Genomic DNA, 17,500 nt, shown 5'->3' on the forward strand with positions numbered 1-17,500 from the left:
ATTTCAATAGAGTTGATATGAGAAGAGATGGCTTGGCGGGTTTCACGAGGCCGTTTGGGAGGATGAGGAACTCTACCCTCCAGCTCTTCTGAACAATTGCCAGAGAGAGAGAGAGAGAGAGAGAGAGAGAGAGAGAGAAGCCTCATTGTGGTGGAAATGAAAGGATCGAGAGAAGCAAGCGTCGAGAAAGGCGAAATGAACAAAATACGTAGGTTGTAGAAATGAAGGAAGAGAAGAGAAGAGCGGATGATTGTTGACTTCGTGACCTCAAACGTGGGAAGAGGCAACCTGGCGGGAGGTCCTAGTAGCCAGTTGATGGGTGTTACGAGAGCAACTTAGAAGCAGATCTAAACTGAGCTACATAAATTGCCTAATATATAGCTGAACAAAGAGAGATAACGAAATAACAAACCAGAATCGAGATCAGTTTCCCTGTAGCTCTTCTTTGGTCCAATCATTGTTGCTGACATATTGATTTTAGTTTTCTGTAAAAGAAAACTTGTAGTGCCGGCTTTGTCTGTCCGTCTGCACTTTTTTCTGTCTGCACTTTTTTTGTGTCCTCACTTTTTTTCTGTCTTCACTTTCTTTCTATCTGCACTTTTTTCTGCCCTCACTTTTTCTGTCCGGCCTCAGATCTTAAAAACTACTGAGGCTAGAGGGATGAAAATTGGAACGTTGATCATCCACTTTCCAATCATTAAACAGACCAAATTGCAGTCCTTTAGCCTCGGAAATTCTAATTTTATTTAAGGTTAAATTTAGCTATAATCGTGCCTCTGGCAACGATATAGGACAGGCCACATTGGGCCGTGGTTTTTCATGGGCCGCGGATCATACAGCATTGCACCAAGACTACCGAAAGATCGATCTGCTTTCGGTGGCTTTGCTTATACGCTGCAGCGGCTGTACAGAAAACTCAGTTGGGAATTCTTTACTTGGTTCTTACTGTAGTCATTTATTACTTTTTTGGTCCGCAATGGGTTTAGACCTCAGTCATGTTTTGTTCAGCAAATCATTCAGTTATTTCGGCTGAAATGATGCTTGGTCTCTCTCGCGCTTTTTCGTGATATCTTTTCATAATCTGTTAGTGATCTTTGATGAGAGACGTCGTTATCACTCTGGAATCACTTGACACTTGAAAGAAGCAAATCATTCCCCGAAGTCTTTCCGTTTCAATGGAAGATTGACATAACTGTCAAAGCTAGAGAGAAGGTACCTGTATTCGAAGTTAGGCCTTTAAAGGACTATTGATATTGGTATTCTTTTCATTTTAAACGAGAATTTCACAATTTATGAGGGCAACCTTTAGTTTTCATACAATGTTATTTGAAATAGTAATATACCTTCCAGTCTCAATATTGGTTTCAGTTACTTTCGGTAAGCTTTATACGAGGATGAAAGAAAACTGAAAAGAATGATGTCTGCAGCATCTGAATGTTGGTATCATTTATTTTTTCCTCGGGGGAGGTCATAAAGATGGTGATGACATCGAGGGTTACCCGTCAATCAAATCCTCATTATTCGTGACGTCACCTCCACCACAATGGGGTATAAAGTTCACTGTTAGGCCTCGGGAAGAAGAGAGAGAGAGAGAGAGTTGCCTATTCATGTATAGTGATATAACCTCGTCTTTCGTCCCTTGGCCAGAAAGGATCTCTTGTCATGAATGCCGCGTTGTAATCTCTTGTTTAGGCAACCTTCAAAGGCAAGTGATCGGAATCAAGCGCCCTAGATAATATATGGATCTCGATCGGCGTTAGACGTATCTGCTGTTTATCCTCAATTCTGGGCTTTCTTTTGTTTGGTTGCTGCCTTTAAGCCATTTATCTTCACTATTTAAGCAAATTAAAAGTGTGGCTCTTTCGGGTAAAGTAAGATTTGAAAATAGCGTTTTTGTCTTATGGCTGAGGTAAACTCGATGTTCTTAGTTGCTATTACTGCTCATATTCAAATTTCATGAAAAGTTTTCACTTCCTATCTTTTATATATATATGTATATTATATATATATGTATATATGTATATTATATATATATATATATGTATATATGTATATATATGTAAATATATACATATGTATATATATGTATATATATATATATATATGTATATATATATGTATATATGATACCTATAGAAATATATATATATATATATATATATATAATATATATATATATATATATATATATATATATATATATAATACTGCTATACTTTTGGATTGTACACCAGAATGAAAATAGGTAATGAAAATATTCATGGGTAATTTCGAAGACCACCATTACCAAATCAGCGCCGTTATTTAGTCAAGCCCCATCCCCCCTGCCCCCACAAGAAAAAAATATTATAACGAGAAAGAAGTTTTACACCTTGATTAAGAGGGATATAAACTGCTGCTGAACCGATAAATCACAGCCATGCTGACTTTTCTGAGTTTTTCATAACGTTATTGACTCATTTCCTGCCATATGGTCGTAGTTGCTTGAGGGAGAGAGGAAGTCTTCAGGAGAGCGAGGCAGAGGTTAATGTGATTAGGCCTGCTCTGGTCCTTGAAGCATTGGATATGAAATCGGGATATTACTCATTTTGTGATTTGGAAGCGAATTGATGTGTTGCCACATGCAACAATAGAATGTGTCATTGTTTATTATGCTCAGTTCGTTCTTGATCAATTGGGTACTTTTGAATAAACCAAAAGTTGGCCATCAGGAGGACAGATTTGAATTTTCTATTAAAAAAATCACATCTGTTTATGTATATCTTATAGTAAGCTTGTGAAACCAGGGATTTCACGACATCCTCGAAATTTTTAGGCAGTTCGTGAGATCACCAACTCCCTTAGGGACATTTGATTCCCGAGCGGCTTGTACTAAACACGAATTAACAGTTATTCCCCCGTAGGTGGGGTAGTGTCGTCAGTGCACCTCATTCGGTGCAATGTAGGTTCTTTGCAGCGTCCCTTCGGCCAGTTCCTTTTACTGTACCTCCGTTCGTATTCTCTTTCTTCCATCTTACTGTCCACCCTCTCCTAACAATTGTTTCATAGTGCTACTGCGAGATTTTCCTCCTGTAACACCTTTCAAACCTTTTACTGTTCATTTCCGTTTCAGCGCTGAATGGCCTAAGTTGACCTATTGCTTGGCATAATGCCAAAAATCTCTATATATAAAATAAAAATTAACAGTGATTCATCTACACTGTTTTGCCGTGTTTAGTGTTAGCCCGCAGCTCCCCAAGTACATTTGATCCCCTAGGGGCTAGTACTAATCACGGCATAACAGTTATTCATCTACACTGTTTCACTGCGTTTATTACCAGCCGGTCGGGGATCAGATGTAGATGAATCACTGTTTCGCAGTGTTTAGAACTAGCCCCTAGGGGATCAAATGTCCCTGTGCGAATTGGTGATTTCACGAATTCTGAAGATTTTATGGGTTCCGTGAAACCCCTGGTTTCATAGTCTTATTGTACCACCATACTGTATAAAGGTTGCTGGGGGACCGAGGTCTTGCTCACTCTCATAACTAATTTGAAAAGACCCATTCATTAAATATTCTCCAAATCATACACGATGCTGATAAAAGTGATTAATAAAGTTTTAAAAAAACTGTTCTCCCTCTAGCCAGGTTTAGCAGTTTTTTTTTAAGAAAAAAAAAAGTATATAAAAGGAAGAAAAAATTTCCCATTTCGGACAGTGCTTGAAGAGGATAATGCTAGAAATTTCTGAAGTCAAATCGTAGGTAAAGAGAATTGTGATAAAATCTGATGCACGTTTTCTACTCCGTAGTGGAATTTCCTTTTCCCGGGAGGGAAATACTTCTACTTGCCACGAGTCCATTTACAGGAACATCACATTTGCTGTATCGGTTTTGCGGTGATTTGTGTATCGACGTGAAACTTTACACAGTATAATGGAGATTGTGGAGTAAATATAATCTGCAAACGGAATGGAAATTGAGGGTGCAATAGTACTTATCTGGACATGGTGATTACTGTTTTTGTGTTTTCTTGTTAAAGTGGCAAGACCAACAAAGAAGTGAAATCTGATCAATAAACGAGCAATACCTTTAATGCTCTTGTGACTTGAAGCCTTTGATAAATCTGGAGACTAGAGATCCATTGTAAAATAGAAATATGGGAGATGATTTGGATATGTTTATACCCGAATTGATATCATTACAACATTTCTTATATTTAACTTGGCTGGGGAATAAACGAATGCACTCCAAATTTTGTTTGGCTTCTGTGTGCATCTATTTGACAGTGTTAAAGGAATTACGCTTACAGATGATGATATAGGTATCATATTACGAAGGGAGGGACGTCATGTTGGAAGACATACGATTTAAATGGAAGCGCGGGGTAGAAGGAAGAAGGGGCGACCAAGAAAGAGATGGCGTGATTGTGTAGGGGAAGATATGGCATTGAAAGGTATAAATGAGAACGAGGCACAGGACAGAAATCGATGGAGACGACTCATTCACAATGGCGACCCCATATAAAAATGGGTTTAAGCTAGGAAGAAGAAGATTAACTTGCCCCAATTGATATCGTACCATTCTTGGTAATTAATTTTTCACATTTTGTGTTTTAAAGGTTCGATGTCGCATATGGTCATGGAACAGGTAGTAACAGCCCTACTGTTAAAAGCAATAGCTTTCCAAAATGCACTGTGTGCTGAAGAAACTGCTCAGAGAATAAAGGGGTGTAGAGAGAGGCAGGTCAAGTTTTCTAGGAATACTGTACTTTCATTCCTTCTTCAGGGTTGCTGTGATTGTTTGTAAAGTCGATGCTTTCAGAGAGAAAAGTTTGGCATAGCAAAGCTATTTCTTAGATATTAGGAATGTCGGGAAAACTGCAAAAGATAAATAGGATAGATTTTGTTTGAGAGTCGTGAGCAACACTGGTGACGTTTGCTTAGAGACTCATTTAGGTGTTCACTAATAATTTAAGCCAGTTCACTGATACTCCCATCAACTAGGGATAAAAAGTCAGAAGAGCGGGAAGAACTTGTTTAAATCAGTAGAAGCGCTTTCTACAAGAGTGTAAAAACAAGGCCAGCAATGCATCACTTTTGGCACTTATGAAAGCATTTAAAATTTAGCGTTTTGTGTTAATGTGTCGATTTCCATATAGGTTATAGTAACAACATTGGGTAGGGTATTGCCAGAAATTTACTACCAACAAATTTTTTAAAGTGCTGGAAAATATTGACAGGAATCAGCATTAAGTAAGCGTCTTAAACTGTCATTAAAACATTACTGTGACAGAGGTGCTAAAGCTGCTAGTTATCATAAGAATTGGCCGAAGAGGCTCGCTAATTTTAGAGAATTATACGGAAATATTTAGAACAAAAAAATGTAGAGACTGACATTTCAGGTCGATCAAAATACATTCCGTATGTCCAATTAAAAACTGCATGAGGATTTTCATATCCGAACATAATGGGTCTTCCTTATTATTGTTTATTTTATTTTTTTTTTTTTTTTTATTTTTTTTTTTTTCGCACTGCTTGGCTGCTGTAGTTTTACTCACGAAATTCCGGATTTGGAGCAATTGCTGTCCTTATGACAAGGAATATTTTGAGATGTTCCACATACCTTGTTCGTTGAATTAGAAAGTTGGAAGGGATGTCGTGCTCTTCGGAATGTAGAGACGTTTGGGCATTGTATTGTAATGCATGCCGGCCGTTGTACTCGATTGTCATGATATATTGCCCTTACGTTTACCTTGACTAAGCAGTTTACAGGTTGAGGTAATATATGCTTGCTACAGATTTACTGCGCTCTGTTAGCGACCAGTGAAAGATTAATTTCCCCTTTATGTAGGTTCCTCATTGATGTTTTCTTGAAGGCCTTCATTCATATGCCATTTTCTGTAAGCGTCTTTGTTCTCACAATCCGTCATGTATGACATCATAACCGAACTTCTCTTTCAGGTCCCCGTCCTCCCCCTCATCTTCGACCTCTGTTTTTCTCTCTTTCTCCTCCTCCTCCTCCTCCTGTTCTTCGTCCTCTTACTCCTCCTGTGAAGCGTTTCCCTCACCAGAGCTCGTCCGTTGCTCCTTCCCCGCGCACTGTCTGACCAGCCCCTTTGCATTCTCTGTTTGGGTTTATCGTCTTTGTCTGGATGCATCTCTAGGAGATGAGCTTGCATTTGCCTTTATCTCATCTCATATTAATGATGTGGTTCTAGAAGAATGAACAGCGGAGCCTGCAAGAGGTAAAAGGCCGTCGTTAAGCCATACTGTTGAAATGCATTTGACCAGCTAACACGATTCCGTCAAGGCCATAAATAAATGTTTTTCCATGTAGCCTTCGCGGTTGCCGCCTCGCCTTCTTTTGATTTTTAGGCAGCTTGAGATGTGTTTGATATAATTTGATTTGCAGCTTTGACTCTTGCACTGACCAGGGTGTTATTGAACCGTGAGGACCTAGCAGTTTGTAAGCTTTATACGAATGTGTGTATTTGGGTCATATATATATATATATATATATATATATATATATATATATATATATATATATATATATATGTATGTATGATAAAACACTGTTTGCCTTCCTCCTAACATTCAGCCAGTGATAAAATTTCTAAGCAGGGATGTTTTATTACTCTTTGGTATTCAGGATTTAGTAATAACGATTTAAGCATTAGATATGTATATTACAGCATACATATGTATGATATTATATATATATATATATATATATATAATATATATATATATATATATATATATATATATTGACTGGTAAAAATGTTCTGTAACAACAGAATTCCATCTAATAAAAGGAGCCCATAAAAACACCAAAATGTAGAGAGAAAAGTACTATATTTCAGAGACTGCTGTCTCTCTCTTCAGGTATATGAATGAGAAAAGTTTACAGAAAAGGTGGTATTTATACCAAGAGATTCGTCCACAACGTAAGCCAAATTTAGGTTCACCCCCGCCCCCTCCTGATAATTCTTCCTTTAATCTTCTTAAGCGTTGGTTGAATGAACACTGCGTCGACGATATCTGATATCCAATTCCCTTTTGAGATGTTCATTACCTGCTTCTCTGTTATTAAGGCCGATTCCATCATTTGACTCTTGTACCGGCAGTTGCTGCTATAAATTACACGTGACATATTCCAGTTTATTCTATGGTTATGTTCATTTATATGGTTGAAGATAGCCGAGTTCTGTTGTCCATACCTAACTGACCGTTTGTGTTGTATTAATCTCTGGGGAAGTGATTTACCTGTAAATCCGATGTAAGATTGGTCACAGTCCTGGCATGGGATCTCATATACCCCAGAGTCTTTGGGAGATGTCTTTTGTTGGACGTTAATCAGGGATTTGGCTAAGGTATTTGGGTAGGTAAATGCAAAAGGGTTGGATTTCCCAAGGGTGTGAGTTACTCTCTTAATCGTCTCCAGGTGGGGAATTTTTATTTTATTGTTGGGTGTGTCTCTGGTCTTGTCTTTAGGGGGTCGGTAGAAAATTACGTTTGCTTTTTGAATTGCTTTCTCAATTATATGGTCAGGATACTTTAAAGATGAAAGTTGCTTGCGAATTAGTTCAAATTCTTTTTCCAGGAAATCTGGGGAACAAATTCGTAAGGCTCTTAAGAATAGGTTGCTGGAATATGTCACGTGTAATTTATAGCAGCAACTGCCGGTACAAGAGTCAAATGATGGAATCGGCCTTAATAAAAGAGAAGCAGGTAATGAACATCTCAAAAGGGAATTGGATATCAGATATCGTCGACGCAGTGTTCATTCAACCAACGCTTAAGAAGATTAAAGGAAGATTATCAGCGGGGGTGACCTAAATTGGCTTACTTGTGGACGAATCTCTTGGTATAAATACCACCTTTTCTGTAAACTTTTTCTCATTCATATACCTGAAGAGAGAGACAGCAGTCTCTGAAATATAGTACTTTTCTCTCTACATTTTGGTGTTTTTTATGGGCTCCTTTTATTAGATGGAATTCTGTTGTTACGAACATTTTTACCAGTCATTGTCAGCCCCATTATGGAATTCAACCGCCTTTCCACGATTCTTCACTCACTTCCAGAAGTCAAGCCAGTTTTCCGCAAGTTTGAAGAAAGAACTGAACAGACTACACCGGCTGAAAAACCAAAAACACTTTTTGGAATAAGAATGCCTCAAAGAACAAGTACTTCCAAAAATGTACGGATTCGGGAGATGGACTCTGCAATCAAACCCCTTCCCTCTATCACACAAGATTTTCCTGGAAGAAAGAATCACCAGTACGAGAAACGACATCTTCGTGCTACGCAGAGTGATATATGGAACTCAATCTAATCTTCGCCTCCTCACTACGGACCACATATACAGGTATCTGATTTCATTCTGTTCCGACATTGCTGCCTATAATAGCGTGACTCATTCCAACAGACTTTTACGCAAGTTAAATAACCGCTAATAGATAATAGCGCATGGAATAATCTTGAACAACAAGACAAAGTTTTAAACTTATCCAACACCCCCCTTACTGTAAATCAACATTTAGTTTTAAATTTAGGCTTATCCTTTGCCCTTATGCCAGACCGCAAAAACAACCTAGACTTCATAGTGGCTTTTGATAAATTCATATCTGACAAAAACTACAGCCGTGAATAGATATGTTTAAAAGGAGTGTTACTAAATGCTTTAACTGACCTTCATAAGAAATATCCTGTTCCCCGCAGATTCATGATAGCCATCCACTCGCTAAAAAAGTTAGATGTTATAATAAGTAGATCCGACAAAGACGGCAAAATTGTAATAATGGACAAAGACTTCTACCTCGACAAAATCAACCAGCTCCTTAGCGACACAAATACTTACGAAAAACTGACGAAAAATCCCCTCCAGAACGTTTATCCCCACAAAGAATTTTTTCGGAAAGTAAGATTAATTGGGCAAGACAAAAAGAGTATTGAACTATTAGAGAAATTTAAAGTAATTAATCCTAAATTACCCTACTTTTATGGTCTTCCCAAAACTCACAAAGACAATCTTCCATTCAGACCTATCGTTTCATGCGCCGGAGCTTTCAATTACAAAATTTCTAAATGGTTAGCTGGCCTCCTTTCTCCTTTTTTTATTTTTAGGCACTTTTTCTCCCAGTCACATCAAACATTCGGAAGACTTTTGTCACAAATTCATTGAGAAGAAGCACATATACCACTTCACAACATAAAACTTTTAAGCCTTGACGTAGACTCCCTATTCACAAAAAGTACCAGTACAGGACGTTCTTCAGTTTTTAAGGGAAAAATTATCCCCCTATTCAGATCATTTCCCTTTGGCACTTGACAAAATAATAAAGTTAGTTGAATTATGTGCATTTAATAACGTATTTTTCATTCGGGGAATCATTCTACAAGCAAAAATTCGGGTGTAGTATGGGTAGTCCTTTAAGTCCTATTTTAGCCAATCTGTACATGGAATACTTTGAAACTACAGTAATAAATGCAATAAAACCCAAAAACATGCTGTGGATGAGATACGTGGATGACATACTAACATTTTGGGAATAAGTGGGGTAATTTTAATGAATTCCTCTCAAAATTAAACGCATTAGTGCCCAGCATCAAATTTAAAGTTGAATGGGAAACAGACAACAAAATTCCTTTTCTTGATGTTTTAATAATCAGAGACACGACAGAATACAAATTTACCATATACAGAAAACCAACGTTCTCACTTCAATATTATTCACTACTTTAGCTATCATGACAATACTATCAAGATAGGTGTAGCTAGCAACCTATTCTTAAGAGCCTTACGAATTTGTTCCCCAGATTTCCTGGAAAAAGAATTTGAACTAATTCGCAAGCAACTTTCATCTTTAAAGTATCCTGACCATATAATTGAGAAGCAATTCAAAAAGCAAACGTAATTTTCTACCGACCCCCTAAAGACAAGACCAGAGACACACCCAACAATAAAATAAAAATTCCCCACCTGGAGACGATTAAGAGAGTAACTCACACCCTTGGGAAATCCAACCCTTTTGAATTTACCTACCCAAATACCTTAGCCAAATCCCTGATTAACGTCCAACAAAAGAACATCTCCCAAAGACTCTGGGGTATATGAGATCCCATGCCAGGACTGTGACCAATCTTACATCGGATTTACAGGTAAATCACTTCCCCAGAGATTAATACAACACAAACGGTCAGTTAGGTATGGACAACAGAACTCGGCTATCTTCAACCATATAAATGAACATAACCATAGAATAAACTGGAATATGTCACGTGTAATTTATAGCAGCAACTGCCGGTACAAGAGTCAAATGATGGAATCGGCCTTAATAAAAGAGAAGCAGGTAATGAACTTCTCAAAAGGGAATTGGGGATATCAGATATCGTCGGACGCAGTGTTCATTCAACCAACGCTTAAGAAGATTAAAGGAAGATTATCAGCGGGGGTGACCTAAATTGGCTTACTTGTGGACGAATCTCTTGTATAAATACCACCTTTTCTGTAAACTTTTCTCATTCATATACCTGAAGAGAGAGACAGCAGTCTCTGAAATATAGTACTTTTCTCTCTACATTTTGGTGTTTTTATGGGCTCCTTTTATTAGATATATATATATATATATATATATATATATATTATATATATATCTATATATATATATATATATATATATATATATATATATATATATATATATATATATATATATATATATACAGTATATATATAAATATAAATGCACACACACACACACATATATATATGTATACATACATACCGATATACCTATATATATATATATAATATATATATATACTATATATATATATATATATATAGGTATATGTATGTATATATAAGTAAACATCACACCTAACCTTAAGATCACTACGTCTCTCTAGCTTCAACCCATTTTCTTTCATTTGCACCTAATGTCAACCTTCACTTCCATGAGGAGAGTTGGCTCAACAGTCCCGTCTCACATTTGAACGTCAGTTTTCATAGACGTCCGAAGTCTTCCCAATCTGCATATACCCTCTACCTTCCTTACTTTACCTGTTCTGTGACTTACAAAAGTCTCTTAGCCTTCAATCTTCCAGTAAATTCACTCCCAAAAACAAATATGAAATCATCATCTATCCTTCTCCCACTGTTCTCATTAATATTCATTTCCCCATCTTTTATAACCTTACTCTAACTTTTATCCTCTTGCAAATAATTATATGGTCTTCCATTCGCTTCTGCAGTTTCTTATCCTTATCCTCGGTTAATTCTTTATCATTTGGAGACTTCAACTCTTCCACACGTCATTTGCGAACCATTTTCTCTTACAACTGCTGTCCTTTTTTCATACTTCTTTCATCAATCAGTCCATGAAGATATTAAAAGATTTATATCTGAATGTGTGTGAGCAGCACGTAAGTAAAGCATATTCTTTACGTATTGCAAAAGGTAAGATTCCTCAATTTTCAAATGAAGCAAACCAGCACGTTTCTTATCATATGTATGATCTGTGGATGCAGTGCATGGATCTGTTTGTTCTGACGATAAAAAGCTTTGATAAAGAACTCTGAAATTGTCATATATGGTTTTGAAAAGAAAGATATTGACATCTCGTCCGTGGCGAAGAAAACGAATGTAATGGATGCGATACATCTTCGTTATTTACTACTTGCGTCGAACGTCGCATAAAAGAGACATCGTTGCATTTAGGTTGATTACATCTTCAGGGTTAGATGCCCAGAATTCATTGTTGAACTACATTGAAAGCGATACCTGATCAGTTTGAATTGATGTTGAGCAATTGCAATAAATGGCCTGCAACCTCTGGGATTTTGCGACTTAACACTTCTGCTGGAAGGAGGATTGTAGGGGAAATGTAATTCTTCTCGTCATACCCGAACGGCGAAATAATAAGAAAATGTTTTAAGTAAAACAATGTGCACTTTGAAATCGAGGGTCAGTTGATCCCATTCACGTTTGAAAGTTCCCAACTCTCTCTCTCTCTCTCTCTCTCTCTCTCTCTCTCTCTCTCTCTCTCTCTCTCTCTCTCTCTCTCTCAGTTATGTATATGCCATTAATTAAGGGAAGCGTACATCACCATCATAATACTGACCTTCTTAAAGTATCAGATCTAAGTTTGGATTTTTCTCTTGTTTTGTGTATTTTTTATCTAAATGTTAGGGCAACCTTTGGTGCTAAAAGATTATTCGGATTTAATAATAAATTACAGAATCATAATAATTCAATTGGTGAACCTGAATTTTATTACCTCAGTACGGTAGCTTATCGTATTTTAAAGCCCAGAATACATTTTTATGTCAAGAATTTGCTGCCAGATTGAAAATAATGAGCAAAAGTTAAAACATAACGTTAAGAGTGGGTCAGAGATCGTAATTCTTCCCCTTCAGAAGCACAGATGTTCCGCTAGAGATAAAGTAAAAAAAAAAAAAAAAAAAAAAAAAAAAAAAAACAAAAAAAAAAGGAAAAAAAGAGAATGTATGGGTCCTATATATTTCAGTAGCCTTTATTCTTCGTGCTCTAGTTTTACGGGAACTTCTTTAGTAAACGAAAGTAAGTGCGTCTTTGTTATATACTCACAGAAGTATGGTCATTAATTCTCTCTCCATGGCAATTGCCACTGTGGTTGTGAAGCGGGTTTCCCTCGAAATGACACGTTTTTCCATGGAATAAAAGGGTGGGCCAAACGAACAGCGTGGGCAGGGGCGGCTTAATTAATGTAGAGGGTGGAGGGGAGGGGTGGGCTGTGGGCCGCGAAACCTCCTTAGCTACGGATGGACGGCCAGGCCTTCCATCTGGGGTTTTGGAGGCCGGGGCAGAAAAGGAAATCGTTTATGGAAAACTTCTCCATCCTAATGATGAGGTGGTACGAACAACGATGACTTGATTAATGGCTTTTGATAAGTTGAAAGTCCCACGTCGAGTACCTTGGGCGTAGGCCTAATAAGGTTGAAGTCAGGACTTTTAGTCTTATAGAGAAATACGAAGTCGTCAATCGCATTTTCTCAGATTTTGATCTTGCAGTAGATTGGCGTTATAGAGCATGAAATTATTGCGCCATACTAAACATTCGATCATATGTTCATAGAAATATCTAGAAAGTGGTTTTGATTTTAAACGGTCTCTTTACCCAAAAATCTTGCTCACCACAACATTTTATTGTTTGCAGTCATGCCCGTAAGGTCATCATTCTTTCTAAAACATTCTTTGTTACACTTGTAAGTCAGTAAGTGTCACCATAAAAATGAAGACAAACGGACGGTTAAACAATTGCCTTTCCGATACTGCTAGTATCAATAGATAGTGTAATGAGACCGCATAGATGTTTCCTCCCCGATATTGAGACTGACGCCAGCTTAAGAGCAAGAGTAAAGCCGTAGCTGTGCTTCGGAGGGCGTCTTTTCTAAGCGTCCCTTGGCAGCAGCAACGGCATACTAGGTGGTTGGCGGATACCTCAAGGTTGTCTCGATTGTCGTGCCCGGGCATTCGTCTCACCCTAATAATAAATCGGAAATTTTATTAATGCGCTCTGCCGTGTTGGTCTTATAAGTACCTGCCAAGTGCTTAAAGTAAATTATTGATGTACGGCCGATTTTTGAAAATGGACCCGGTCAGCATGAATCAAAGATGCTTGCGCGTGATATTATCCGAGGTGAATGGAGCGATGGGCCATCCATCTCTCTTGTAAAGATTTTTAATCGCTGATATGATATTGAATTTGGAGAGAGAGAGAGAGAGAGAGAGAGAGAGAGAGAGAGAGAGAGAGAGAGAGAGAGAGAGAGACCCCCTAACGGTGAAAGAGATAATTAAATGAAAAGTTAAACCAGATATTTGAAATCCTGTAGTACAAGTCGAAAGATTTTTGGAACAAGTCTTGGTACCATCGCCCCAAAATATTTAGGAGATGCTTTCCGAAAGTTTGAATATTAATGCAGGAATATCATTATTCCGAAATATCTGAAGAAGTAAATCATCCATTTGGAATAGTTTCTGAAAAAATAAAAATGAACAAAGAAAGATTTTATTATAAATGAAAGTCATATGATAATTATTTTGAAAACTTACTGCATTAAACGTTGAACACACCAAGAGAGAGGAATCAGTTTTTTATAACATTTATAGAATATATGTTTATTTTCATTTTTTGTGTTCTTAAACCTTATGATAATTAGGCTACTGAAACTTGGTATCCAATGTTTTCCATAAGCAATACGTAAATAAAAGGCCCGTATAAAATAGTTTAAATGCTTATGTCGTTACGTACGGAATAGGCTACTGATCGTCGCTGGGATTAACGGAGTCGTTGATCAATGTAAGATCCAAATATTTCCAGGGCATTCCACTGAGGGGTTAGAAATGTGTATTTCTGGTGATAGAAGTTCACTCTCGACATGGTTCGAAAGTCACGTAAAGCTGTTGGTCCCGTTGCTGAATAACTACTGGTTCCATGCAACGTAAAAACACCATAAAAACAAACAAACAAACAAACAAAAACAAATCTTTCCATCTGTGAGGGAATTGTCTGGCCTGTAAACTGTGCCTTTTCTGGGAGGTTCTTTGCACTTGAATCTCTCTCCTTCTTATATTTTCTCTATTAACTCACTTGCAGGTCTTTGGTAACAGATCATTCAATATATTAAATATGTAAATAATGATTTTAACTTTAAAATTTAAATGGCTCTCTCTCTCTCTCTCTCTCTCTCTCTCTCTCTCTCTCTCTCTCTCTCTCTCTCGAGATGAATTATGTTAAAGAAATAATAGTTTATAATGCGAGTATTTCAGATCATAATGTCATAGAATTAACAGTTCATCCCAAAGCAAGTGAAAACAGAGATAAGCAAGAAATGAAAAAGTGGGAAGGATATGGAAAATACAACTTCTACAGTAAAAATATAAAATGGTCAGAAATAAATGAAGAATTAAACAAAGATTGGGATAACATTTTCGTAAGCGATGACATAAGGGTAAATACGGAGATATTATATAAAATATTAGAGAAAATAGTGGATAAATATATACCGAAGAAGAAAAGTAAACATCATTCATGCATACCAAGAGACAGAAGGATCTTGTTCCAGAAAATCAGAAAGTGGAAAAAAGGTCTTGCAAAAGAAAAAAATGCATGGAAAGTTATAGAACTAAAAAGTAAGATAGAAAATGCAGAACAAAAGATTATACAATCAAAAGAAAATGAAAAACGGGACTTGGAAGAAAAAACCCTATTAAATATCAAGAAAAACCCCAAACTATTATACTCATATGCGAAGAAGATGAATAAAAGAAGAATAGAAATAGGCCCTCTGAGAATTGAAGGGAGATTAACGAATGAAAAAAAGGAAATTTGCAACATACTGGCAGAACGATATAAGAGAGAATTCACCCCTAGAATAGATAATTGAAGATAATGATATAGAAGTAAGGGACGAAAATAGTGAATATTTAGCTGACATAGAAATTAATGAAGCTGATTAGTGCAGGCAATTAATGAAATTAAAAATGGAGCTGCTGCAGGGCCGGATGGAGTCCCTGCTATTTTGTTAAAGAAAGTAGTTCATTCTATCGCAAAGCACTTGCAATATTATTAAGACAAAGTGTAGATACAGGCAAGATTTATGATGAGCACAAATTAGGCATATATCACCCCTACTTTCAAAAGTGGATCAAGACTGAGGCAAGTAATTATAGGCCTGTGAGTCTAACATCACATATTATGAAAGTGTATGAAAGGGTAATGAAGAAAAATATTATGAAACATTTTAATAAAAAATAAAAAAAATTTGTTTAATATAGGACAACAGGTTTCGTACCCGGAAAAAGTACACAAACCCAACTGTTAGTCCACCGTGAGAACATATTCAAAAATATGAAAAGCGGAAATGAAACAGATGTGGTTTATCTAGACTTTGCAAAAAAGCTTTTGACAAAGTAGACCATAATATATTAGCAAAGAAAATTAGAAAACAACAATATCGTAGATAAAGTAGGAAGATGGTTAAAAGAATTTTTACACAACAGAAAACAGATAGTTATTGCAAACGATGAGAAATCGGATGAAAACCAAGGTAATCCGGGTGGTGGCCACAAGGTACGGTGCTAGCTGCAATATTGTTTGTTATTATGATTGAAGACATAGACAGTAATGTTAAGGATTCGGTAGTGAGTAGTTTCGCTGATGACACAAGAATAAGTAGAGAAATTACTTGTGATGAAGTAGGAACGCTCTACAAAGAGACCTTAACAAAGTATATGAATTGGGCAGAGGTAAATAGGATGGTATTTAACTCTGATAAATTTGAATCAATAAATTATGGAGACAGAGAAGGAAAGCTATATGCATATAGGGGACCTAATAATGAGACAATCACAAATAAGGAAGCAGTTAAAGACCTTGGTGTGATGATGAATAGGAACATGTATATGCAATGATCAAATAGCCATTCTGTTGGCAAAATGTAAAGCAAAAATGGGAATGTTGTTACGGCACTTCAAAACAAGAAAAGCTGAACACATGATTATGCTTTATAAAACATATGTTCGTAGTCCACTTGAATATTGCAATATGATATGGTACCCACACTATCAAAAGGATATTGCACAAATAGAGAGTGTACAAAGGTCCTTTACAGCTAGAATAGAAGAAGTTAAGGACCTAGACTACTGGGAAAGACTACAATCCTTAAAATTATATAGTCTAGAAAGGAGAAGAGAACGCTACATGATAATTCAGGCATGGAAACAGATAGAAGGAATAACAGAAAATATCATGGAACTAAAAATATCAGAAAGAGCAAGCAGAGGTAGATTAATAGTGCCCAAAACTATACCAGGAAAAATAAGGAAAGCACACAGAACATTAATCCACTACGCACCAGCATCGATAATGCAGCGTCTATTCAATGCGTTGCCAGCTCATCTGAGGAATATATCAGGAGTGAGCGTAGATGTGTTTAAGAATAAGCTCGACAAATATCTAAACTGCATCCCAGACCATCCAAGATTGGAAGATGCAAAATATACCGGAAGATGTACTAGCAACTCTCTGGTAGACATTAGAGGCGCCTCACACTGAGGGACCTGGGGCAACCCGAACGAACTGTAAGGTCTGTAAGGTCTCTCTCTCTCAGCTGTTGGATGGTATACGTTTCTCTTTCAAATAATTTGAGAATTAGGATCCTAACTATAATTTAGATAGTTCGCTCCTCTCTCTCTCTCTCTCTCTCTCTCTCTCTCTCTCTCTCTCTCTCTCTCTCACGTGCCTCAGCTGTTGGATGGCATACGTTTCTCTTTCAAATAATATGAGAATTAGGATCCTAACTAGAAGTTAAAGAGCTCTCTCTCTCTCTCTCTCTCTCTCTCTCTCTCTCTCTCTCTCTCTCTCTCTGTCGAAATTACTATTTCTCTTTAGCAGGTCCTTTCACTCTTGCTCTCATTAACTATAAACAATTTTACAAAATAAGCTAGACAGAGACAGAGGAACCTTGATTGAA

Source organism: Macrobrachium nipponense, chromosome 10 (assembly GCF_015104395.2).
Source record: "Macrobrachium nipponense isolate FS-2020 chromosome 10, ASM1510439v2, whole genome shotgun sequence".
Lineage (NCBI taxonomy): Eukaryota > Metazoa > Arthropoda > Malacostraca > Decapoda > Palaemonidae > Macrobrachium > Macrobrachium nipponense.